The sequence below is a fragment of the Saimiri boliviensis genome, chromosome 4, assembly GCF_048565385.1.
Source record: "Saimiri boliviensis isolate mSaiBol1 chromosome 4, mSaiBol1.pri, whole genome shotgun sequence".
NCBI classification, from domain to species: domain Eukaryota; kingdom Metazoa; phylum Chordata; class Mammalia; order Primates; family Cebidae; genus Saimiri; species Saimiri boliviensis.
Genome location: NC_133452.1, coordinates 39954179 through 39979719, shown reverse-complemented (window position 1 = coordinate 39979719; position 25541 = coordinate 39954179). Strand labels below are relative to the sequence as shown.

The 25541-nt window shown below is 39.0% G+C and overlaps 1 pseudogene; it reads left to right on the top strand.

The window, feature by feature from the left end:
- The window catches only part of LOC101029048 (UDP-GalNAc:beta-1,3-N-acetylgalactosaminyltransferase 2-like), a 37478-nt pseudogene extending 13362 nt beyond the window's left edge, over positions 1-24116 (top strand).
- The last annotated feature ends 1425 nt before the right edge of the window (positions 24117-25541 follow it).

Sequence of the window (25541 nt, the reverse complement as noted above, 5' to 3'; positions counted from 1 at the left end):
TTCTATGTATTTTTATATGACAGATTTTTAGTTTATGTAGACTGCCCTATTTTCAGAAAACCTTCAACTTTCTTTTTATATTATATTTAAAATTATTAATTTGCCTACATTTTTATAAACATATAAAATATTTTGATATTATTTCTGAAGGCATTTTAATGACCTCAGATCAGGACAAAATTATATAACATGGCCAATAAATGGTTCATGTTAAAAGATCAAAAGCCTAATCACAGGTTAATAAACAATGTAGTCATCTGGAATTTTACAACAGATTTGAAGAAAACACTGAATACAGAAATGGTTAATGGGTTAATTGCATAAATAACTTTTCTTGGGATAATTGTGTAAATAACTTTTCTTCCCAGGCAAAATCTCTTACTAATAGCTCCTAATTTTAGCTAGAAAATTGACATAGAATTTTGAACATCTAGTGTACAAATTAATGGTTTTGAATGTTTGCAGTTCATCAATTCTTAGAGACATAAAGATAATTTAGCATAATGTTGGCAGGCCTGCACAGAAATGCTTTTATGACTGATAGTAATATAAATTGGTGCCATTTTTCTAAAAAGCAGAAGGGCAGTATGTAACGAGATCTTGAAAATATTTTTATATCATTTGACAAAAGAATTCTACTTTTATGTATACAGCTTTCCTTTTTATTCATCTAATTTTTCCTTCCTTTGTTCATTGACCAACAGCATTTAGGAAGCTGATTGTGTGCCAAGCATTATGATTATTCTTTCCCTTAAGAAACCACACACCTAATTGTGTAACTCATCTCCCTTCCTACTTTCACACTCCCACCCTGTTCCCCAAAGACAAGCATTATCTACAAATATATTTTAAAATTTGATAATATGCCATGGTAATTTTTTTCACATAAGCTCCTTCAATATTAATACAAAGAAATATATAATGGTAACATGAAAAGTAAATATATGTCAGTCTACTTCTTTTATGAGGGAGTAATACAGTCCACAATTAACCTCTAGCCTTAACCTCTAGCCATAGGTATTTAAATAATGGAAAGCTATAAAGAACAACTATCTTTTATTATTTATTTTTAATTTAAATGTATATTTAAATTAAAATTGAGTATAACATGATGTTTTGAATATGTGTACTTTGTAAAATGGCTAAATCAAGCTAACAAACTTGTCATTATTTAATGGTGAAAACACTACTCACTTAGTAATTTTGAAGAATATGATACATTGTTATTAACTATAGTCATCATGTTGGACAACAGGGGAAAAACTATTTTTTAATATTGGAGAACTGGCCACACAGAACTGTGAATTTCTGAAGTGAAAATATTGATGTTACCTACCATCCCCTGTATTTTCTGTCCAGAGGCAATTCTTTATAGTGTAGATTAAAAAAACCCAGTCTAACAATTATTCTGAGTTGAGTAGACCAAGGTTGAAGACATAAAAAGATTAACCAACTAGAATTCATGGGGCAGATTACCCAAAAATTGTAGGTACATGGATAAAATCTCCAGAAATCTAAGTATGGAACACTTGAATTTTTACCTGAATTCCAAAGTGTTTTTACATAGAATGAATACTCCATAAGGCCAGACAAAAACAGCTTTCAAGAAAGGAATACTTACTTACAACTTGTAAGACAAAATTCCCAGAGTTCACAGAACCAGGAATTAAATACTCACAATCCAAGTAGCGAGATCTCATTGGAGATACGAAGCTTGAAGGGCCTTCATTTCAAATTTAGAATAATGACTACTCTAGACACAACTTAAAAGAGCTTAAAAACACATCTCAAAAGCAATAAGCTACTCCAAAAGAAACTTGATTGCTCTCCAGAAAATAACCAGAGTATTTTCAAATACAAAATCCAGCAGTCAACAACATAAAATTCACAACATTTAGCATCCCATCAAAGCTCACTTGATATGAAGAAAGAAAATGCAACTCACAATCATAAGAAAAAATCAGTTACAAAAGAAATCAGAAACAAAAGGAATGACAGATGATGAAATTTGCAGAAAATGATGTTAAAATATCTATTATAAATATGTCACAGATAGTAGAATCATGAGGAAATTTAAAGTGTAAAAAAAAAAAAAAATGGAATGTAGCCCCTAAAGATGAAAAACACAAAATATGAAATGAAAAAGATACTAGAGGGGGTGAACAGTACATTAGACACTGCAAAAATACAAGGTTAGTGAACTTGAAAACTTAGCAACATAATCTATTCAAAATAAAGTATAGAGAGACAAAAAAAAAGAAAAAAAAAACCCAGAAAATAGTAAGCAGAGCACAGTGACATGTGGAACAATATGAATCACACTAACATACACATAATTAGAGTCCCAGTAAGCAGGAAGCAAACAGAAAAACAAAAATCACCAAAAATTTAATTAAAATGTAGAGGAAAAATTATACTACTAACTAGAATCTTTACTCAGTGAAAATAGGTCTCAAAAATGAAGGTCATTCTTCCACAGTTCAGGTCTCTGAAAAACTTTCATCTCCCAATTCGAGTTGTAGTCTAAGAGCATAGCCATCACAAACAAGGATTTCAGTATAAAGTGTAAAATCAGTATGAACTTTATATAAGTGTAAAGTTAGGTATGAACATAACTTTAAAGTCATGTGTAAAGTCAGTATGAACACTTGCATTAGTTAATCTTATTTATTATCACAAGCCTGAAAAAACACAGTTGTAGAAAAGGTGGTCTCCCCGTGCACACATATAATTTTTTTAAAGAAGGCACTTTGTGCCGGGCGCGGTGGCTCAAGCCTGTAATCCCAGCACTTTGGGAGGCCGAGGCAGGTGGATCACGAGGTCGAGAGATCGAGACCATCCTGGTCAACATGGTGAAACCCCGTCTCTACTAAAAATACAAAACATTAGCTGGGCATGGTGGCACACGCCTGTAATCCCAGCTACTCAGGAGGCTGAGGCAGGAGAATTGCCTGAACCCAGGAGGCGGAGGTTGCGGTGAGCCGAGATCGCGCCATTGCACTCCAGCCTGGGTAACAAGAGCGAAACTCCGTCTCAAAAAAAAAAAAAAAAAAAAAAGAAGGCACTTTGTGAGGCTGAAGCAGGAGGATCATTTGAAGTTAGGATTTCAAGACCAGTCTGGACAATAAAGCAAGACTCTGTCTCTACAGAAATAAAAATTAAAAATTAAAAAGAGGGCAATAGAAAGGGGATAATTAGCACAAAGAAGGCTAAAATGTGCCCCAAAAATCAGCACAATGAAAACAATGATGAATAATATGCCCAGGAATTCAGAGATGGGGTACCAGTTTTTGTTACATTCTGAACAACACATGACAAATAAACTATTTTTAGAAACAAAAAGTAATTGAGGGAAAAATAAAAAGATTCTCAACCCATTTATTGAGGCTTTCATTTGCTCTTAAACATTTTTTTGATTCATAATAGTTGTATGTATTTATGGGGTACATGTGATGGTTTGATACATGAATACAATGTGTAATGATCAAACCAGAGTAATTGAAATATCCATCACCTCAAACATTGATCATTTCTTTGTGTTGGGAACATTTCCAATCTTCTCTTTGAGCTATTTTGAAATATAAAAGGAATTATTATTAACTATAGTCACTCTACTGTACTATTGAACAGAAAACTACAACTTAATCCTTCTGTCTAACTGTATTTTTATATCCGTTAACTAATCCCCATTTGTTCTTGATAAAGTTCAATCATATCTTTTGTGAACACACATTCTCAGGTCTTTTGGGATATGATTATCAGCAGTTCTCTGTCCTTCTCAGAGAAATCTGAGTGAACCGGAACTTCCAGTGTTGACAGTATGCTTCTCTGAGTTTCTTGAGATGTGTTGCCATTTCCACTTTGAAGTGATTCTTACAGCTATCTGACTTCAATGTATTCTCTTTCCTTCTTATTCCCCAATGCCTTGGTTAAAGGATTTGTCTTCTGGTCAGACAAGATGATGGTGGCTTCACCCAGTGGTGTCCTCTGCACAGTAGGTAGCAGCCTAAGATAGGGAGAACCTTGCTCCAGGTTTTACAAATCCACTTCTCTTCCTTACAGCACAGTCAGGAAAATACCCTTTTTTTGGTGGGCACCAAGACCCAATCTAAGCTAACGAATCTCTTTGCACTGGGTGTTTGAATCTGCTGTGGAGTTGCAATCAGTAGGAAAGGAAGTAGAGTGAGTCATTTCAGATCTAGGTGTTCTCAAGTTCCCACTGAAATGTACTACTGGCACTTCTTCCCAGGAGCATTTAGTGGTCCTTTCCAGATATGTTCCTCTTGTAGTCTAAAATCATGCCAATTTCTAAAAATTGAAACAAAAATGAGAATTGGGTAGCCCCTTAACTAAATATAATACTATTTGTTAAAAAACTAAAATGTAAAACAGGCCATATACACAATCTGTAATTATAACAAGTCTACAAAGTCAATATTATGATTTTCCTTGCAGCAGAATGGAAATAATCCCTTCAGCACCAAGAGTCTTATTATTCTCTCTCCCCATCTAACTGACTTGCTGTTCATTTTATGATTTTGTCCCTATGTTTCTCAGTTTAATGTCTCCTGACCCAGAAGTACGGCACATCTTTATATTTTGATGTTAGCATTTTGTCTTGACTTATTCATAGATACTCCTTAATATGGCCCTTCCCAGGTCAGACTAGCCCTTTGCTGTATTTTACTTTTTCTGACTGCAAGAGGCATTTGTTCATTCAATAAACATCCATTAATCCCCCCACTCCACCCCCACAGCATTCTAACTCAGCAGTGAGAAAAGTAAGTCTATGAACAGTGCAGTGCTTATAACATTTCAGAACAAGTGCTTCTCCTCTGGCCAAAGCCCATTAGTGAGCTCAATTAACTCCTTCACCTTAAGTAAGCAAGAAAAGATGCAGCAGAATAGCATAAGTAAGGGAGATGACTTCAGTGACAGCTGATCTGAATGCACACTTTGGTTAAATTCTAACTTTATAAATATTTATTGAGCATCTAGGCAGAAGCCGGGAATGGGAGTATGGTGGTGAATAAAGTAGAAAAGATCTAGGCCTTACTGGCACATACACTTTAGTAAGGCACATGGACATTGAATTAGTGTGTGATGAAAATCTTATTAGTTGAAGTGAAGGGCAGTTACCCTAGTGAAGAGTCAGGGAAGATGATTCCAGGCAGAGGAAATAAAACTCACAATGACTCAGAATTGAGAAAGAGCTTGGAATACTGGGTGAACTGAGGGTGGATGGAGGTGGTGGTCTGGAACAGGGATAATCGGTGGGGGAAAGAGGGGGTGGCAAACAGGTGGAAAAGTCAGCTTGATACTGAACTGGGAGACTCTGGGGTCTTGTTAAGAATTTAATTTGTCTTGAAAAACAAGAGAATATTTAAAGGATTTTAAGCAGGTGAGTTACATGATTAGATTTACGTTCTTAACCTAACAGTGACTAAAATAAGCAGAATAGGGGACTTTTGTTCAAATATGGCAGATGGAACATGTATATAACTCTAACCGCTCCCCCCAATCCTTTCTAAAATAACAGTACAGTTATTTTTCAAGAAAGCAGAAACTCTAAATGATAAGGAAAGAGTAAAAGTGATACCATCAATAAAATTTCGGAAGCTGGGAAGCAGATGGCCCAGTGGTAAAGGATTTAAGAGACCCAAGAAAACCAAACTAATGGTAGAAAAGCAGAGAACCAGCCTGATTTATACAACAGAATCTCCAGCAGCTAGTGCCTCCAGCCGCTTCTAAATGTGGACATGGCGGGAGCCAAGGAGAGCACTAGAGCCAGGAGCGTGGGTCTAACGTCTGTTTAAGGAGCAATCTTCATTCCATGTAGCTGGGCCACTGTGTCTCACCCACCCTGGGAAAAGACTGAAGGCCTATTCTTTGGAAAGGAGGTTTCTGGACTGGAGGACACTCAGGCATGGCTGAGAAGAAGGAATAAGATAGATGTCAACAGACTGGTACTGATTCCTGGCAACTTAACTCTCCACTCCTAGACACCCAAAAGCCAACCTCTTGTTCATAAGGCAACTGTGGGTAACACCCGCCATGGGCACCGAGGAAGGAGAACTGTCCAGACCCCAAGCACAATTAGTGCCTGAAGAATATCTTAGATTATAGTGTTATTACTCAGCTATTTCCTTTATATAATTCTGCATATATAATCATATATTAGTTTATAGAATTAGTGCCTGAAGTATAACTTACTGCTTACATATATCTAGCTTATATAATCATACTTAATACTTATATCTAGCATACTTAGTTCTATATAATCTTTCTACATAATCATATAGGTATTGTAATCGGAGCTGTACTGACACATTTAGTGCTGATTTATATAATCCTTCCATATAACCATATCGTAGTTTGTAGTAGGAGGAATGCCTAGAGCAATCATAGAACAGCAGCAGTACATGGGAAAACAGTCAGACCAGGACAAGAACCAAAGACCCAGGCGGAGGCGTCCCTGCCTGAAAGGGCAGACACTGTATGGCAGGCTTGGAGCAAGAGCCTCTCCTCCTGATAAAGGAGTTGTAGTACCTTGCATCCAGTTCCTGTGGAAAGCAGGCCTCAGGCCTGAGATCCTGGAAGTAACCGAGGGAGAAGAACCTCTCTGGTGTGACCCGTCCCAGTGGCTGTACACCCTGTCAGTCTTTTTTTGCTTCTGTGCTTGCTCAAATCATCCTCCCATAAATACCTTAAGAGAAGAGCATAAGTCTGTCAGCTCCCACTGCATTGGCTTACAGTATCCTTCTGTTAGAAATGCTTTGAAGTCTCCAGCCCCCAGATAATAAGTATTGCTCATGATACCTGTTGCACACAGCCCACCTCCTTGCCTCAATGACCTAATAGGGGTGGTCCCCTTCTCTATACTACTACTGCGCATGGCGTGGCCTCCTACTGCGCATGGCCCACCTCTCTGCCCAAGTGACTTAATGGGGTGGCCCCCTCACTTGTGACTCACGTGATTATGTATGCCCTATTACTAAGCCTATAGATGATGACCTCACTCATGACCCTGTCCCCTGCTTGTACCTAATAAATACAGATGCTTCTGGGCATTTGGGGCTCTCACTGATCTCTGCTCATGGGTTGCATGGCTCCCCCGAGTCCAGCGGCTCTTCACCAGTTCTTGAGTGTCCTATCTCTTTACTTCTCAGATCCTGCACCTCAGCACAGCATAAGGGACACCCCACGACCCTGTGGGGCCCAACAGCCCCATAGTAACAATGTAGCATGATCTCCTTTAAAGAAGCTTTTCGACTCAGGGGAAAGTCCTAAAATTACTAACATCAGAGGCTCCACAACCGCTGTTATTGCAAATGATTTTCTTTTGTTATGAAATTATTTAATGAGATTTTATTAATTTTCCCCAATAGATTTCTTTAAATGTTATATTAAAATTTATATTAATAATTATAATTTTATTTTGCATTTTAATTTTTATGTCATTTTGAATATTTTAGAATATAACTTTCTTAAATATATAAACAATTTTAATTTACATATTTAATGTAAATACAGTCATTTCATACTCATAAAGTTAAGCTCCCTTTGAATATAATTGCATTTTATTTCTTAATCCTTTAGTAAGAATGAATTCAAATTGAAAAATAGAAAATATAAAAGTAGAGATCAGGGGAAAAAACCCTAAAGGGCATAAGGAAATAAGAAATGTTCAAAGGGCAGCCTGCATATGCCATTAAACACTGGAAACAACAAAAAGAAGATTTGTATTGAGCATGACTCACATAAAAATTGTAAACAGGGCCTCGGCATGGTGAGTCACACTTGTAATCCCAGCACTTTGGGAGGCTGAGGCAGTAAAATTGCTTGAGCCTAGGAGTTCCAGACCAGCTTGGGCAAGAAAGTGAGACCCTGCCTCCAGAAAAAAAATTCAAAAAAATTAGCTAGGCATGATGATGCAAGCCTGTGGTCCCAGCGACTCAGGAGGCTGAGGTGGGAGGATCGCTTGGGCTCAAGAGGTCGAGGCTGCAGTGAGTCGTGATCATACCAGTGCACTCCAGACTGGATGACAGAGTGGGATCCGGCAACATTGTAAACAAGACATTACATATTTTTTACTATAATAAATAAAGATTTAATGATGGCCAAAATAATGAAAGTGAAAAAATTATTTTTATCAATTCCACAACTTAAGCCAAATGAAATCCCTGCAGTTTTGTGTAAATGAAGATTTAATGAAGATATTACTGTAAGAGATGGTCAAAATCACAACATAAGTGATAGACATATGCTGAAAATAAAATATAAAATGTTATAACTATCTTTACATTTTGAACAATTATTGTTCACTCCCAAATATACATACAGCGGCTTTTTCTTTTCTTTTCTTTCTTTCTTTTTCAGACAGGGTCTTACTCTGCCCATGCTGGAGTACAGTGGCATGATCACAGCTCACTGCAGCCTCAACCCCTCAAGGCTCAAGTGCTCCTCCCACCTCAGCCTACCGACTATCTGGAACTACAGGCACATGCCACTATGCCCAGCTAATTTAGTTTATTTTTCGTAGAGACAGAGCTTACAATGTTGCCAAAGCTGGTCTCGAACTCCTGGACTCAAGTGATCCTCCAGCCTCACCCTCCCAAAGTGCTGGGATTACAGGCATGAGCCACTACACCTGGCCACACATTGTAACTTTAATTAACAGCTTTACCAAATGTAAATTAATTAAAAATAGTCTAAGAACTACAGTGACCCAATTTGACATTAAGGTTAATAGAATACAAATCATCAGAAAATCCTAATTTTAATGTAAGTAGTATTTTTAAATTTTTAAGTGTTTAGTTATTAGATGGCATTTTGGCCTCCATTTGTACTCTCTGTAGTCAGCAATGGACTAGAGACTGGTCAACAGTTGTTACATCAGAACCCATTAACTTAACCAGGTGTGGACTCATTAACTTAACCAGAGGATCCTGTGGACCTGATAACCACCTTTAATACTTCATTGGGATCATTTGGCAAGCAATAATGCAAGCAAATGAGTCTGAAGAGATTCAGCCAGGATGAAAGAAATCAGAGAGAAAGAACGCATGAAAGGAAGATGGTCTCTAAATCACTGGCTCACATCAGAATCACCTTCATGACACATTGAATAGAGTAGACAGGGCTAATAAAATTTTTCACCCAGAAAAGGTTTGGCCAAATAGTTTCCAGACTATTTGCAAATCTGGGGTGGTAATGAGTTGCTTGTTTACTTTTGTTATTATTTTTTCTTAAAAAATAATGATTCTAATGTGTGGAAGCAATTGCAATAAAGTACTCTAGATACAACTTAGTGGTATCATCTCATTGAAAAATACCCTGACCTCATCTTATCTGCAATGGAAATAGAGTATTTCTTTAGTGCATATAGTGAAAACAAATTACAGTTGTCAGAAACAATAGCCTACACTACTTGTAGAAAACCCTTCCCTTAAAGCTGTAAATCACGTGTTAGCACAATTGTGTAAATTTCCTTTTTATTCCAATTTTATTCTTCTCCCTGTCTATATCTCCCTTCCTCTTTATTTATTTAATTGTCCCCCTTATAAGAATTCCCCACATTGACATTTCGAATAATGCTTCTCATTAAAATTTAAAGATATTTTCACATTTTTGAACATATGAACCATCAAAAATATGTGGCCTTTGTGATATAATTATTGTTTAGATTTGTGACATATTAGGAAAGAAGGTGTTTTTAGTTTTGACATTTGAGAAAGTTTTTACCTGTATTAAAACATATGTCATAGTCTTCATTAGGATTCTTATTTGAACATGAAAATGTAGCAAGAAAATGCAAATGACAGCAACAGTGAAGAGCACTGACTTAGGTCAAACAGACCTCAATTTAGCCTAAGCTCCCCCTTTGCCAGCTGTGGGTCATAAAACAACTGGCTTAACCTTCACTCATCTAAATTTCCTCATCTGCCAAGTGGGTTTAATAGTAGTTCCTATCTCCTAGAGATAAGAGAATAAAATAATCTGTGTGACGTCCTTGGAATTGTATGAGGCACACAGACAAGCTTGTGGACATTACTATTGATCCCACTGTTTTTATTATTATTAGTTATTATTTTTAACTGACTCTGAGTTACTTTTATAAAATAAAATAATACATGCCTGATATGGTTTGGCTGTGTCCCCACCCAAATATCATCTTGAATTATAGCTCCCATAATTCCCATGTGTTGTGGGAGGGACCCAGTGGGAGACAATTGAATCATGAGAGCAGTTTCCCCCATACTGTGTGTGGTAGTGAATAAGTCTCATCAGATCTGATGATTTTATAAGGGATTTCCCTTTTCACTTGGCTCTCATTCTCTCTTTGCCCGCCACCACGCAAGATGTGCCTTTGTTTTTCCCCTCGCCTTCTGCCACCATTGTGAGATCTCCCCAGTCATGTGGAACTGAGTCCTTAAAACCTCTTTTTCTTTATAAATTACAGTCTTGGATATGTCTTTCTCAGCAGTGTGAAAACAGACTAATACAATGCTCATAATAGAAAAATGTAGGTTGTAGAGAAGCACAAAATAAAGTCTTCTTCCTGACTGCTACTACTCGCCTCTCTGTTAATGGCTTCTTATGTATCGTCTCTCAAATTATTTTAGGAACCAGCTTATATATGATCCTTTCTGAAGATTGATGCAGAGCAATCCGACCTTGCCCTCTGTTTGTACTTTTGTCACTTAACGTTTTATGTTGAATGACTTTCTCTATTCACATATATACATCACTCCCATTCTTTATAATAACTGTATCATATTGCATTGCATACATCTACTACAATTTATAGAAACATTCTTTTGCAGCTTTTTTTTTTTTTCAATTATGGCTGTCAGGAAATGTCCTTGTGTCGTCGAATTTCTGGATTAAATTATGTGTATTTTCTACTTTGGCATATTTTGCTGAATTACCCTCCCAAAAAGTTTGTACTTATTTGCTTCAGTGGTATTTAATGCATTTGGGTATGACTCTGAAAACATGTATGTAAATAATATGTTTGAAATAGATTTTTTTCTGAGACAGAGTCTTGCTCTGTCACCCAGGCTGGAGTGCAGTAGTGTGATCTCAGCTCACTGCAACCTCCGCCTCCTGGGTTCAAGTGATTCTCCTGCCTCAGCCTCCCGAGTAGCTGGAATTACAGACATGCGCCACCACATCTGCCTGGCTAATTTTTGTATTTTTAGTAGAGATGGAGTTTCACCATGTTGGCCAGGCTGGTTTTGAACTCCTGATCTTGTGATCCACCTGCCTTGGCCTCCCAAAGTCCTGGGATTACAGGTGTGATCGACGGTGCTCTGCCTGAAATAGATTTTTAAATTAAATTCACAAGGGATATGATTTGCTTTAGCAGAGTTCATGATCCTTTGTGATAATTTTTGAAAGACGTAGGTTCTCATCTTTTTGACGATGTGCATTCAAGAAAGCGCTCAGGTGAACACACTTTTAGAGGAAGCATGTCTTTGGGAGACTGAACAATGGCCAGCCAATAATGTTCACACACCAATCCTTTGATTTTAGCCCAGTGAAACTCGCACCAGACTTCTGACCTCCAGAGGCAAGATTATAAAGGTGTGTTTTTTTAAATCACTAAGTTTATGGTAAATTGCTAGAGCAGCAGTAGGAGACAAACCATCCATGTATCCCCAGATAAGGATTCAGCTATGTGGGCACATGCCCCTCTGTAAGAATGTTTAAGAGCACAGCTTTACAAAACCAAAAGCTGGCTGGGCACAGTGGCTCATGCCTGTTATCCCAGTACTTTGGGAAGTTGAGGCGGGAGAATCACTTGAGGCCGGGAGTTCGAGACCAGTCTGGCCAATAGAGTGAAATCCTGACTCTACAAAAAATACAAAAATTAGCCAGGCATGGAGATGTATGCCTGTAATCCCACTACTCAGGCAGCTGTGGCAGGAGAATCACTTGAACCTAGGAGGTGGAGGTTGCAGTAAGCCAAGATGGTGCCACTGCACTCCAGCCTGGGTGACCCCTAGACTCCATCTCAAAAAACAAACAAACACCACCACCACCACCACCAACAACAAAAAACCCGGAAAACCAAAAATCTTTAGTACACAAAGCAGATAAACATTTTGAGCAATAAGGATGGACCTGGAGGTCAGGTTGCTAAGAAGAATAATGCAGACATGGAAAGACAAATACTGTATGATCTCTCCTATATGTAGAATATAAAATAGTCAAACCCATAGAAGCAGAGACTTGGTGGTTCCCAGGGGTGAAGGTAAGAAGGGGTAAGGGGGGAGGTGTTGCTCAAAGGGTACAAAGTTTCAGCTATACAAGATTGATAAGTTCTGGAGCTCTTTTGTAGATCACAGGGTCTATGACTGACAATATTGCATTGTATGCTTAAAAACCTTCTAGGAGGATAGATCTCATATTAAATCCTCCTTCCACAAAACAACAACTGAACAGAAACTAAAATGAACAGGAGGAAATTTTGGAGACAGCAAGTAAGTTTGTTGCATTTTTGTTTCATGGTTTCATAGGTATATACTTATTTCCAAACACATCAAGTTATATACATTAAAAATCAACAACTTTTTGCCTGTGGTCCCAGTTACTGAGGAGGTTGAGGCAGAAGGATCCCTTGAGCTCAGAGTTCAAGGCTGCAGGAAGCTAGACGGTGCTACGGCACTCCAGTCTGGGCAACAAAGCAAGACTGTCTCCAAAAGCAAAAAGAAAAAAAATCGACAACATTTTGTTATGCCAATCACACATCAATAAAACGGTTTAAAAAATGTTGTGCAGGCCACTCCACCTCCCCATCCTCCACTGCCCTAAACTCCAGCTGTCTCTGTGGCGTGCTCAGTGTTTCAGGAAGCAAATTGAAAACTATTCCTTTAGTAAATGAAACAAGCTTTCCTTTAAAGTTTGAGCATATATTTGTAAATCTGATCTTAAAAGAAAAAGCAAACATGCCTTTTCACTTGGTAAGTTTGTTTCTGTTTTTTTTTTGTTTGTTTTTTGAGGTAGTCTCATTCTGTCACCCAGGCTGGGGTGCAGCAGCGAAATCATAGCTCACTGCAGCCTGGATCTTCGGGGCTCAGCTCATCCTCCCACCTTAGCCTCCCCAGTAGAAGCAAATATGGGTGATTTATATATATTTATATTTAGTAGGGATGAGGTCTTGCTATGTTGCCCAGAGTTGTCTCAAACTTCCAGGCTCAAGCAATTCTCTTGCCTTAGCCTCCCAAAGTACTGGGATTATAGGCATGAGCCACCATGCCCAGCCCTGCTTTTTTTTTTTTTTTTTTTTTTTTTTTTTTTTTTTTTTTTTTTGAGTCTTTTTTCAGGGAAGCTACTGTGTCAGGCTCTGGGACACAGCAGTATACAAGACACACTCTCCCTTCCCCCAACCCCACACACAGGTTAACGTGCCATCAGGAATATAGCTAATTCCAATGTAAAATGGCAAATGTTTTGATAGGGAAAGAGTAGGGAGCTGTGCAGATGAACAGAAGGGGTACTGCCCATGGTCTTATATGAGGAGCAGGTTAACAGAGATCTTCTTGAAGATGTCCAAGCTGAGAACAAGCAGAGTGACCCAGACTAGCTTGCACCAGTGCAGGCATAGAGGAAGGGATTGGTAAGGGAAAGAGGGTAGAAGGTAGATAATCAGTCCCATTGAAAGAACAGCATTTCCAAAGACCTAGAAGTGAGAGTCGGGTAAATTTGGAAAACCGTAAGTAGTTTGGCATGGCTGAAGCATAGAATGCCATGGTAAAATGGAAGACAGAGCGGCTGAAGCTTCTGAAGGGCCTTGCTGTTTCTATTAAGGTACTTGCGGTTTATCATCTTGTCCAGGCAGAGCCCCTCCTGTAGGTCTGGGGTGGGACCTCATTTGTATTTTGAAGAACGGCTGTGGCCAGAATGAGGAGGACAGATGAGAAGGAGCAGCGCCAGAGGTGGGATAAGCAGTGTCCGGGCTACTACAGGAATCAAACTCATCTCGGTGGACGTAGACCCGAGAGAATGACCGGAAGAGATGTTTAGGTCACACACTTGGCAGGGCCTGGTGATGAGTGGATTATTAGGGAACGTGGCAGGAAGAGAGAAATTCTAAAAAGACGCCCAGATTCTTGTCAGGAAACCTAGGAAGCTTCTATCCTAGAAGTGTTGAGTTTGAGGGCTTGGAGGAGAGTATTCCCTCAGAGATGTCTAGTAATCTGATGTGAAAATGGGTCTGGAGCCTCAGAGATTAATTTGGGATAGAGCTAGAGACTTACGGATTACAATGAATATCTGTTATACTTACTGCAAGCATAAGCGTAATGTAATAAATTATACCTTGTAAGGGCTAAGCAAAGCAGGGTGGCTCACACCTATAATCTCAGCACTTTGGGAAGCCAAGGAAGGAAGATCACCTGAGCCCAGGGGTTTGAGACCATTCTGGGCAACACAGTGAGACCCCATATCTACCAAAAAGTTAGCCACTGGGGTGGTGCACACCTGTGGTCCCAGCTACTGGGGAAGCTGAGCCAAGAGGCTCACTTGGGCCCAGGAGGTTGAGGTTGCAATGAGCCATGATCAGGCCACCGTACTCTAGCCTGGGTAATAGAGCAACAACCTGTCTCAAAACAACAACAAAAGCAAAGACAGTTTATGAAATTACCTAGGGAGAGGATGTAGAATGGAAATAGAGTTTAGGACAGAATTCTGGGGAAACCTCAGAATAAAGGAAGAGAAGCCACCATGAGGCTGAAGAGATGCAGCTGTCAGGGAGGAGGAGGAAAGGCAGTCAAGCGTGAGGAAGTGGTTAACAGAGCCGGATGTGGTGCTCTCGAGGGTTAAAGACAATGACCACAGCAAACGTCTCTTGAATGTAGTACTGAAGGAGGTCTTGATCTTCACTCTAATATTTCCAGTCGTGTGATGGGGGCAAAAGTGTGACCACATGAGGTCGGAAAGTGACTGGGAACTGAGATCCGATGAGAAGGGATGCAATACAGAGTGCGGGTGGAAGGACTAACCTCAAATGAGGGAAGGGAAAAACACACGCCACTGTAAGAGAAGGAACGGAGGAAAGATGAGCGCATTTACATTTTTATTAAGGCAAGATTCCGGCAAGACTTCAAATATTAGAGAAGGACCCTGTGATATCCAAATTGTAAGAAAGTGCAATTCGAATTCTTTTTTATTTTTATTTTGTTGAAATGGGATCTCACTCCCTCTCCCAGACTGGAGTACAGTGGTGCGATCTCAGTTCACTGCAACCTCCACCTCCCAGGCTCAAGCGATCCTCCCACCTCAGCCTCCCGATTAGCTGGGATGACAGGTGCATGCCACCATGCCTGGCTAATTTTTTGTATTTTTGGTAGAAATACGGTTTTGCCATGTTGCCCAGGCTGGAGCAATTCAAATTCTTGAGTTGTCTTATATGACAGAGACAGAACCGACATAGATTAATTTTGGCTTTACCTAAGGAGGAACTTGCTAATGATTATAGCTACTAAAAATGGAATACTTGTGTTAGTGTTTCTTCAAGAAAGAGTAAAGAATAAAATGGGGATGGCAGGGTTGGGGGTTGGAAAACAAGATTAACCACAGGCTTTCTAATGTTCCTTCCCGTCCTTGACATTCAACCCTGCAAACTACAGCAAGCATGTTCTGTGTTGAGTCCCATCCCTCTTGATTCCTTCTGGCTGGTGGTAAACATTTCATGCTGCAGACACAGCCTTCAGATTCAGAAGCAATCCTAAATATTTCAGACCTAAAAACTGCATCATCTTCACCATGGGGCCTGGGATTAGGCCTCTGACCCATGCTTAGTTTCCAGAGTGTTTGAATTGAGCCTTGGAACTCCCTGGATGCCCACAACACTGTAGCTTTCCTCCAAATCACCACAAGTGCTCATTACAAGTGGCACTGTCTCACTCATGTACCTGCTATGTTCCATATGCTGTGCTAAGTGCTAAATATATGAAGATGAAAGCACATTCCATACGGATACAAATTTTTATCTAAAAGCAGTTCACTGATGTATCCCTAGCACCTAAAACAGTGCCTGGTACAATGCAGGTCTTGATAAATATTTATTCAATGAATGCCACAGACTGCCTTCTTGAATCCAGCGTACAAGACAAGCATATATACTGACAACTGCAGTATAATATGGCAAGTACTCTTATGGAGTCTCATAGGAAGCACAGAAGGGGAGTATCTTCCTTAGCCTGCGAATATTTTTTGGTACTCTGGTTCCCAACTAGCATTGGAACACAAGCCTGAATCCACATCTTCCTGCTGACTTGCCAGCCTTTGCCATGCTTCTCTACCCATAAAGCAGAACCATGTCACTCTGCCCTAAACTGCTAGCTTCAGACAAGGCACCCCTCTGCCATTAAGGCACTGCCACTGTCATGACCAAGAGTGGGTATTGCTCCTGACCATAGGTAGGCACTCACACCTACCAGGTCAGATCACACCTACCAGGTCAGAGTCTTCGGAGAGATGAATGCCAATCCCAATGGCAACTTATTAAATAGTGTATCTTGGACAGCTGGCTGAGCTCTTAGAGGGCAAGGCACATTGCCAGGAGAATGCCTCTAGCACCAGCCACACTCCTGCCCCTGTGTTGCCTGCCTTAGAATCCCAGTATGACTCACAGGATGTTCAAGCAAGGTCTCTAGGAATTAACAATCCACCTGCCAGCTCAGCTCGTTTGCTTTCCAGCACATGTTACTAGGAACAACGAAGTGTCATCATAAAGAGAGAAGGGGGCCGGGCGTGGTGGCTCAAGCCTGTAATCCCAGCACTTTGGGAGGCTGAGGCGGGTGGATCACGAGGTCAAGAGATCGAGACCATCCTGGTCAACATGGGGAAACCCCGTCTCTACTAAAAATACCAAAAATTAGCTGGGCATGGTGGTTCGTGCCTGTAATCCCAGCCACTCAGGAGGCTGAGGCAGAATTGCCTGAACCCAGGAGGCGGAGGTTGCGGTGAGCCGAGATCACGCCATTGCACTCCAGCCTGGGCAACAAGAGCGAAACTTCGTCTCAAAAAAAAAAAAAAAAAAAAAAAAAAAAAAAAGAAAAGAAAAAAAGAGATCGAGACCATCCTGGTCAACATGGTGAAACCCCGTCTCTACTAAAAAAAAAAAAAAATACAAAAATTAGCTGGGCATGGTGGCGCGTGCCTGTAATCCCAGCTACTCAGGATGCTGAGGCAGGAGAATTGCCCGAACCCAGGAGGCAGAGGTTGTGGTGAGCTGAGATCGCGCCATTGCATTCCAGCCTGGGCAACAAGAGCGAAACTCCGTCTCAAAAAAAAAAAAAAAAAAAAAAAAAAAAAAAAAAAAAGAGAGAGAGGGAAGTGGTGGAAGGAGCACGAGCTTGTGACACAGACAGCTTGTTTGCCTCCTTTGTATGACTTTGGGCAAGTCACCTTAATTCTCTGGCTCCCTTTCTCTCCCTTCTTTTTTGTATTTCCTTATTTTGACATATCCGATGTACAGAAAAGTTGCAACAATAGTAAAAAGAATTCCCAGAAATTCTTCATCCAGATTCCCAAAATGGTAAACATTTCTGCAATTGCTTCGTTTCCTCAGTCACTATCTGTGAGTGCTTCTGTGCACATATACGCTGCGTCTCAGTTGTTTTCTGGACCACTTAAGCAGTTGCAGACACCCTCTTTCCCCTAAATACTTTAATGTGTATTTCTAAAAACAAGGAATTCCTCAAGTAACTAGAGTAAAGTTTTCAAAATAGAAAATTAACATTGAAATAAATACTATCATTTAATCTGCAGATCTTGTTAAGATTTTGTCAGTGTTTCAGAAATGTCCCTTATAGCAAAAGAAAATCCCAGATCATGCATTTCATTCAGTTGTCATGTTCTTTTTTTCTTTTTCTTTTTTTTCGCTCTTCTGCTGAAAGAGAAAGTTCTCATGTTTTTAAAGATTAATCTGGAACATTTTCTGAGTCTTTCTTTGAATTTCATGATATTGACATTTTTATAAAGTATAGCACAGTGATTTTGTAGAACGCTTCTATGGTTGGATTTGTCTGGTGTACCTTCAAGGATAGATTCAGATTATTCACTTTTGGCAGAATGACACAGAAGTGATGCTGAGCTCTTCTCAGTGCATCAAATAAGAGGTATGTATTAGCTTGTTTTCACACTGCTGTAAAGAAATACTTGAAACTGGGTAATTTAGAAAGGAAAGAGATTTAATTGACTCACAGTTCTGGGGGGACGTAAGTAAACTTACATCATGGAGGAAGGAGAAGCAAACACCCTCTTCACAAGGCACCCCAGACAGAAGAGCAAAGGAGGAACTTTCAAACACTTATAAAACCATCAGGTCTTATGAGACCTCACTTATTATCATGAGAATAGCATGGAAGTAACCACCCCCATGACCTAATCACCTCCCACCTGGTCCCTCTCTCGACACGTGGGGATTGTGGGGATTACAATTCAAGATGAGGTTTAGGTTGGGACACAGAACCGAACCATATCAAGGTATATGCTGCTGGTTAGTCTCATTGCTAGTAATGTTAACTTTGATCAATTTCTAATGTGGCATGATGCAGTTTTCTCAATTGCTACATTTTACCCTTTGTATTGTAAGAAAGATCTTGTGGGGATGTCCATTACTCTTTAAACAAGAAGAATCAATTATTATACTGGCTGGCAAATATTGATTTTTGTAATTCCAACATTCTTTCTATATCTATGAGTTGGCAGTCTCTTGTAAGGAAGAGTTTACTTTCTCTCCCAATTTGCTTGTTTTACTCGAGACGTGTGACACTCAATTTACTAATAGAGTAAAATCCTTTAATTTGCTGTCTTTATTTTGATACTCAAATTGTCCCTAGTTTTGCCAATGGGAGCCCCTTCAAACTGGCTCTTTTACCTTTTGGTAAACTGAATTCGTAAATTGAATTTCACAAGTCATCCTTTGGTATGATGAAATGCCCCAGGTTTATCTTATTCTTTCTGTAAACTACCTTTGCTTGGCCATTTTGTTTTCTCAGAGAAACCTGGCTCTTCTTGGTGAAGAATGGTATTTAGAAAACAAGATCTGGTACTAAGAGGTGAACCCCATTGTTAGTGGGATTTCACCTTTTCTAGGTATTCTCAGAGGACAGATTAAGTGGGAAGGGAAAGAGAGAGTCATGGAGGTGGGAGAGAGAGAGACGGAATACAGACATACATACGTATGTACCTAGATATACATGTATGTACATACATATGTAGATCTGTGTATGTGGATGTCTTTGTTCACAGTATATATATAAAGAAGCAATATATATACACACATACACATATATGTACGGAATATATGCATACATAATGTATTATATATATTTAATATACAATTATGTATTTAAGATTATGTATGTATATACACAGTGTATATATATATTCTGTACACATATGTGTATACTTATATATTCTCTCTATATACATATATATGTATATATATTCTGTATATATATGTGTATGTATATATTCTATCTACTGTGTATATATGTATACACAGTATGCATATATATGCATATATTCTGTCTCTCTGTTTATATATATTCTTTCTCTATATATACTGTGTATTTACATGCACAGAGACACACACCCACATATACAGACCTACACGTATCTATATCCGTTTGTACCAATTTGTCTATGTCCCCATGAGTCATACTGGTAGCTACAATTCTACTTCCCTTTTCAGATTTATCACAGTCTTCTCCAACAGTGAGAACTCTGGATCACCATATCAACAATGTATGTATTGACTTATTTGTTCAATTCTGCAATATACAAGTAGCTCCAGAATTAGTAACCTGTATTTTTTTGGGGAAAGAAAGGTCCACTAATTAGAGTTCAATATTTGTTTAGTGGGCTTTTTGCCTTTAGTGTGAAGGCGAGTAATCTAGATATTGTGTTCAACATTTGCTTGAGTTAATTTTTTTATCCCTTCTTGAGAGTGATTATATTATTCATTTGATTTATGTAGGTCAGCTCATTTGTTTCCAGTTGTATTCAGTTTTAGGCTATCCCCGTTCTCTGTGGGTTTTTTAATTTTCATTTATTTATTTATTTGAATGTGGGAAACAGTCACATTATGGGTTAAATTGTTTCCCACCTCCCATCTCCTAATTCATTATTGAGTTCCCAAGCTGCAGTACCTCAGAACTCACCCTTATTTGGAAATAGAGTGGCTGCAGGTGAAATCAGGTAAGTTAAGATGAAGTCATACTGGAGTGGGTATGTCAGTATGACTGGTGGGACACCAATATGACTGGTATTCTTACAAAAAGGGATAATTTGGACACAAAGACAGCTATACAGGGAGAACATCATGTGAACTGGAGATATGCTGCTATGGGCCAGGGAACTACCAGAAGCTGAGAGAGAGGCCTGGAACACATTCTTCAATATTGTGCTCAGAGGAAGCACAGGCCTGCCAGCACCTGGATGCAGACTTCTAGGCTCCAGAACTGTGAGATCACAAATTTCTGGGGTGTAAACCACTTAGTTTGTGGTACTTTGTTATGATAGCCCTAAAAACCTAACACAATTCATACAATTTTAAAAGTCAGGTCTATAAAAAGAAGGTATATTCAGAGAAGTGACTCTCCCATTTTCTTCTTTACTTTCTACCCAACTCCTACCATGCCCAGTGGTGACCAATATCTTTATCTTAGACTCTTATTTTTTTTCTTCCCGTGTTTCTTTTCACTGAAGCTAATTGTTAAATGTATATGTTTTTATTTTCTCTGGAATTCACTCTATATGAGTTCACACAGATCTTATTCATTCTTTTGTATAGCTGCCTAGTTGTAGATGTGCCATTTTTGTGTGGACATTGTGGGGAAATCCATTTTGGGTGAAGACATGTTCATTTTGAAGAATAGTTTCTTCAACTATTCTATTATGTGTGAGCATTTAGGCATTTTCAATTATTTTTCAATACAAACAGTGCTGCAATGAATAACCTTGTGCATTTATATTTTTGTATTGGCAAAGGTTTATCTTTACAGTAGATTTCTAGAAGTGGGATTCTTTGATCTAAAGTTAAATACGTATGTAATTTTATTAGATATTGTGAAATTTCCCTCAAGAAGGCTGCATTCTTATTAGTAACATATGAGAGTTTCTGTTTTTCCATAGCCTAAAAAATAGTGTGTTATATATTTTTAGATGTTTCCTAATCTAATAATAAATGATATATCAGTGTAGTTTTAATTTGCGTTTATCTTGTCATGGATGATGTGAAACCTTTTTTCATCTATTTTTATACCCTTTTGCAAATTGTTTCTGTATTTCCTTACATTTTTCATTTGGATTTTTAAAATCTTTTTACTCTCAATTTTGAGGAATATTCTACATATTACAGAAATCTACCCTTTTTCTGTATGATAGAATTGTTTTCATCCAATATGTCAGTGGTGTTTTGACTTTGTTTATGATGATTTTTGCTGTGCAGATTTTCTTTTTCATTTTTACATAGTTAAAATCATCTATTTTTAAAAATTACATCTGGATTTGGAGAATCTGTTAGGCCTTTCTGAGCTTAAAGAGTAATTCATTCAGATTTTCTTATTGTGCTTGATGGTTTAATTTTTTTTAATCATTGGGTTCTTTATCTCTTTGGAGTTTATTCTTTTATGTTACATGAGTTACGGATCTGATGTTATCTTTTTTTTCAAATGGCTACCAGTTGTCCCAGAACCATTTATTAAAATTCACTCTTTGCCTCTGTGATTTAAGATGCTCCCTTTAACATATACTAAAGTTGCAAATATGCTTGGATTTCTTTCTGGACTTTTGGTCTATTCAACTTATCTGTCTACTTCTACTAGTAATGTGCTTTTTTAATTATAGAGGATTTGTAGTATGTTTTCTTTCTTGTTTTTTTTTTTTTAAAGACTAAAATGAGGCAAGTATGTTTTAATATCTAGTAGAACTAGTGTTCCCTCAAAAAAAAAAGAACTTGCTTTTTTTAAAATGGTTTTTTAAAATGAGGCAAATATGTTTTAATATCTAGTAGAACTAGTATTCCCTTTAAAAAAAAGAACTAGCTTTTTTTAAATGGTTTTTTTGGGGGATATTCTTGCATGTTTATTTTTCCATATGAAGTTTATGGATTTTGTTAGTGATATTGCACTAAATTTATAAATTTGCTTAAGGAAATGACTTAATCTCATTTTTATGATGTTGGGTCTTCCAATCCATAAATAAGAACACGTTTCTGTTTGTCCAAGTCTATTTTTACATCTTTCAAGAGTGTTTAAAGTTTTGTACTATAGATTTTGAACATTGTTAAATTTATTTCTAAGTACTTTATCTTTTTTATTGCTAATTTGAATGGGGCTTTCTCTGCCCTTGTGTTTTCCAACTGATTATCATTTATGAAAATGATCGTAGCCTTGAACCTCCAGGGCTGGCCCTGTGGACCAGTTGGCTTTATTTCTTCGGTGGAAACCTAGTCACTATGATGTGGTAGTTGGCATGTTGTCAGCTTGCAATAACCATGAACCTCAAAATGTGATAAGAAGCACCAGGCTGAAGCATTGGATACAGAATCCTGCATTAAGTCAATGTGTGCTTGTCAAGTTCATAATAGGTGTTCACAGCTGCTAAGTGCCTGTGGAAGACCAGGAGTATCCCTACTACTGAACATCACAAATCCAGTTTTGAATCGGGAAATTGCAGCATTTGGTCTTTAAGAAGACACTTCTTCAGGGCTCTCTGAAGACCGAGTTGTCAGTGTGAGTTTCCAAGTTCTCTACCTGATCACTATTACCAGTCTTGGAGTGTTCTACAGTGCCAATGATGTGGGTTTCCAGAGCAAAGTCACTGTCAAGCTTTCTCAGGCAGAACAGGAGGAGGCCCTCTTCATTGTTCGCTTGAATCCTCCAAGCTGTGGTATGCAGGCAAACAAGCTTTATACAAGCACGTGGAACAATTCATTTTACCAGAGAGCTTTTTTTTTTTTTTTTTTTTTTTTTTTTTGAAACGGAGTTTCGCTCTTGTTACCCAGGCTGGAGTGCAAGGGCGCGATCTCGGCTCACTGCAACCTCCGCCTCCTGGGTTCAGGCAATTCTCCTGCCTCAGCCTCCTGAGTAGCTGGGATTACAGGCACGTGCCACCATGCCCAGCTAATTTTTTGTATTTTTAGTAGAGACGGGGTTTCACCATGTTGACCAGGATGGTCTCGATCTCTCGACCTCGTGATCCACCCACCTCGGCCTCCCAAAGTGCAGGGATTACAGGCTTGAGCCACCGCACCCGGCCATACCAGAGAGCTTTAAATGTACAATCGTACGAGAGAGCCAAGACCTCCACAGATTTGTGTTAAGAAATCTTAATTTTGTTAAGATGTTTTGTGTTAACAAAGTGTCAGTGAATATGGAGTGGGAATTCTTGGAGTCATTACAGCTGGGGAGGGTGAACTGCCTCATGAATTATTGGAAGCTGTGGAGGGAGTTGAAGTGGTTTTATATAAGCAGTATCCAGGAAGGGGATGGTCTCTTACACATCCCTCAAAGACTTACTGATTATCTAAGTAATCTCCATGGAGAAGATGCCTACTGAAGGAGGAAAACAGCATCTATGATGATACTGTTTTTGTGGATGTTGTCCAAACTTATTGAAATATACCTGCAAAATTATTGAACTTTATAGATGGACTGTAGAAACAACCAATTTTGATTTGTTACTAAAGACAGATGATGACTGTGAGATAGGCTTGGAAACTGTATTTAAGAGAATTTCTCAAAAGAATATGAATGGGTCTGATATTGGTGGGGATATTTCAGACTGAATTGGGCAGGTGACAGAACCAGGAAGTGGCAGGAGTTGGAGCACCCTGGTTATGCTTACCCTGCCTTTGCGTGTGGGTCAGGGTATGTGATCTCCAGGGGCATGGGGTTGCTGGCTGGCAACTCCAGGAGGTTACTGACCTGTCAGGGTGAGGATATAAGCATGGGCACTTGGATGGCAGCCACAGGACCTAAAAGATACCCCCAACAGCATGTGGCTGTGTGCAAAGACTTGTCAGACAGGAGCTGACAGAACTGTGGAAACTGAAGGAATTGTGTGGTGATCCTTGTCAATCTGAAGCAAGATAACAGGGATTTGAATTAGCAGTGTCTAAACTCAGGGTAGATGATATGGTTTGGCTGTGTCCCCAACCAAATATAATCTTGAATTGTAACTCCCACAATTCCCACATGCCGTGAGAGGAACCTTGTAGGAGGTAGTCAGATCATGGAGGCAGATCTTTCCCCTGCTATTCTCGTGACAGTGAATAAGTCTCACAGAGTCTGATGGTTTTAAATATGGGAGGTTCCCTGCACAAGTTCTCTCACTCTCATTGTCTGCTGCCATCCATGTAAGATGTGGCTTGCTCCTCCTTGCCACCATGATTGTGAGTCTTGTTCAGCCATGCCGAACTATAAGTCCATTAAACCTCTTGCTTTTGCAAATTCCCCAGTCTTCAGTATGTTTTTATCAGCAGTGTGAAAAAGGACTAGTACAGTAAGTTGATATGAACAGAATGGGGTGCTGTTGAAAAGATACCCAAAAATGTGGAAGCAACTTTGGAACTGGGTAATAGGCAGAAGTTGGAAGAGTTTGGAGGGCTTAGAAGAAGACAGGAAAATGTAGGAATGTGTGGAACTCCCTAGAGACTTACTGAATGCTTTGACAAACATGCTGATAATAATATGGACAATGAAATCCAGGCTGAGGTGGTCTTGGATGGAGATGAGGAAGCTGTTGTTAGGTGGGGCAAAGGTGACCCTTGTTTGGTTTTAGAAAAGAGACTGGTGGCATTTCGTCCCTGGCCTACAGATCTGTGGAACTTTGAACTTGACAGAGGTGATTTAGGGTATCTAGTTGAAACAATTTCTAAGTAGCAAAGCATTCATGATGTAACTTGGATGCTGTTAAAGGCATTCAGTTTTATAAGGGAAGCAGAGCATAAAAGTTCAAAACATTTGCAGCCTGACCATGTGATAGAAAAGAAAATCCCGTTTTCTGAGGAGAAATTCAGGCCAGCTGCAGAAATTTGTATAAGTAATAGGGTGTTGGGAAAAGCAGCAAAGGAGAAAGGAGTTACAGAGTGCCTACATAATTTGATTATGAGTAACATATAAACAAGGAACAACAAACTGTGGAAGGCCGCAGAAGGCTTCTGAGGAGGAAGGCCTCTCTATGCCTCATGTTCTGGTGCAGGGTGACCTTGGCTCTGTTACCATAATTGTGCTCAAGGACGTAAAACACCTTCATAGCACTATGACATAGCAAGACTTGTAGGCTCCTTGTAAGGCCCAAATTCCATCAGCTGTACTTAGATAATAAGTTAAAGATAACCATGTGTTCTTGTTTGTAAAACTCCCAAACCACCACCGTTATCAGTCCTTAGGATGACACACCAGTTCCAGCTCACTGATTGACTTTCAGCTCACGGATTCATCCCACCATCACTCCAGCCCTATCCTGTAGATCAAAGTGATTGTAATCAATAAATGGTGTGGATAATCAGAGCTCAG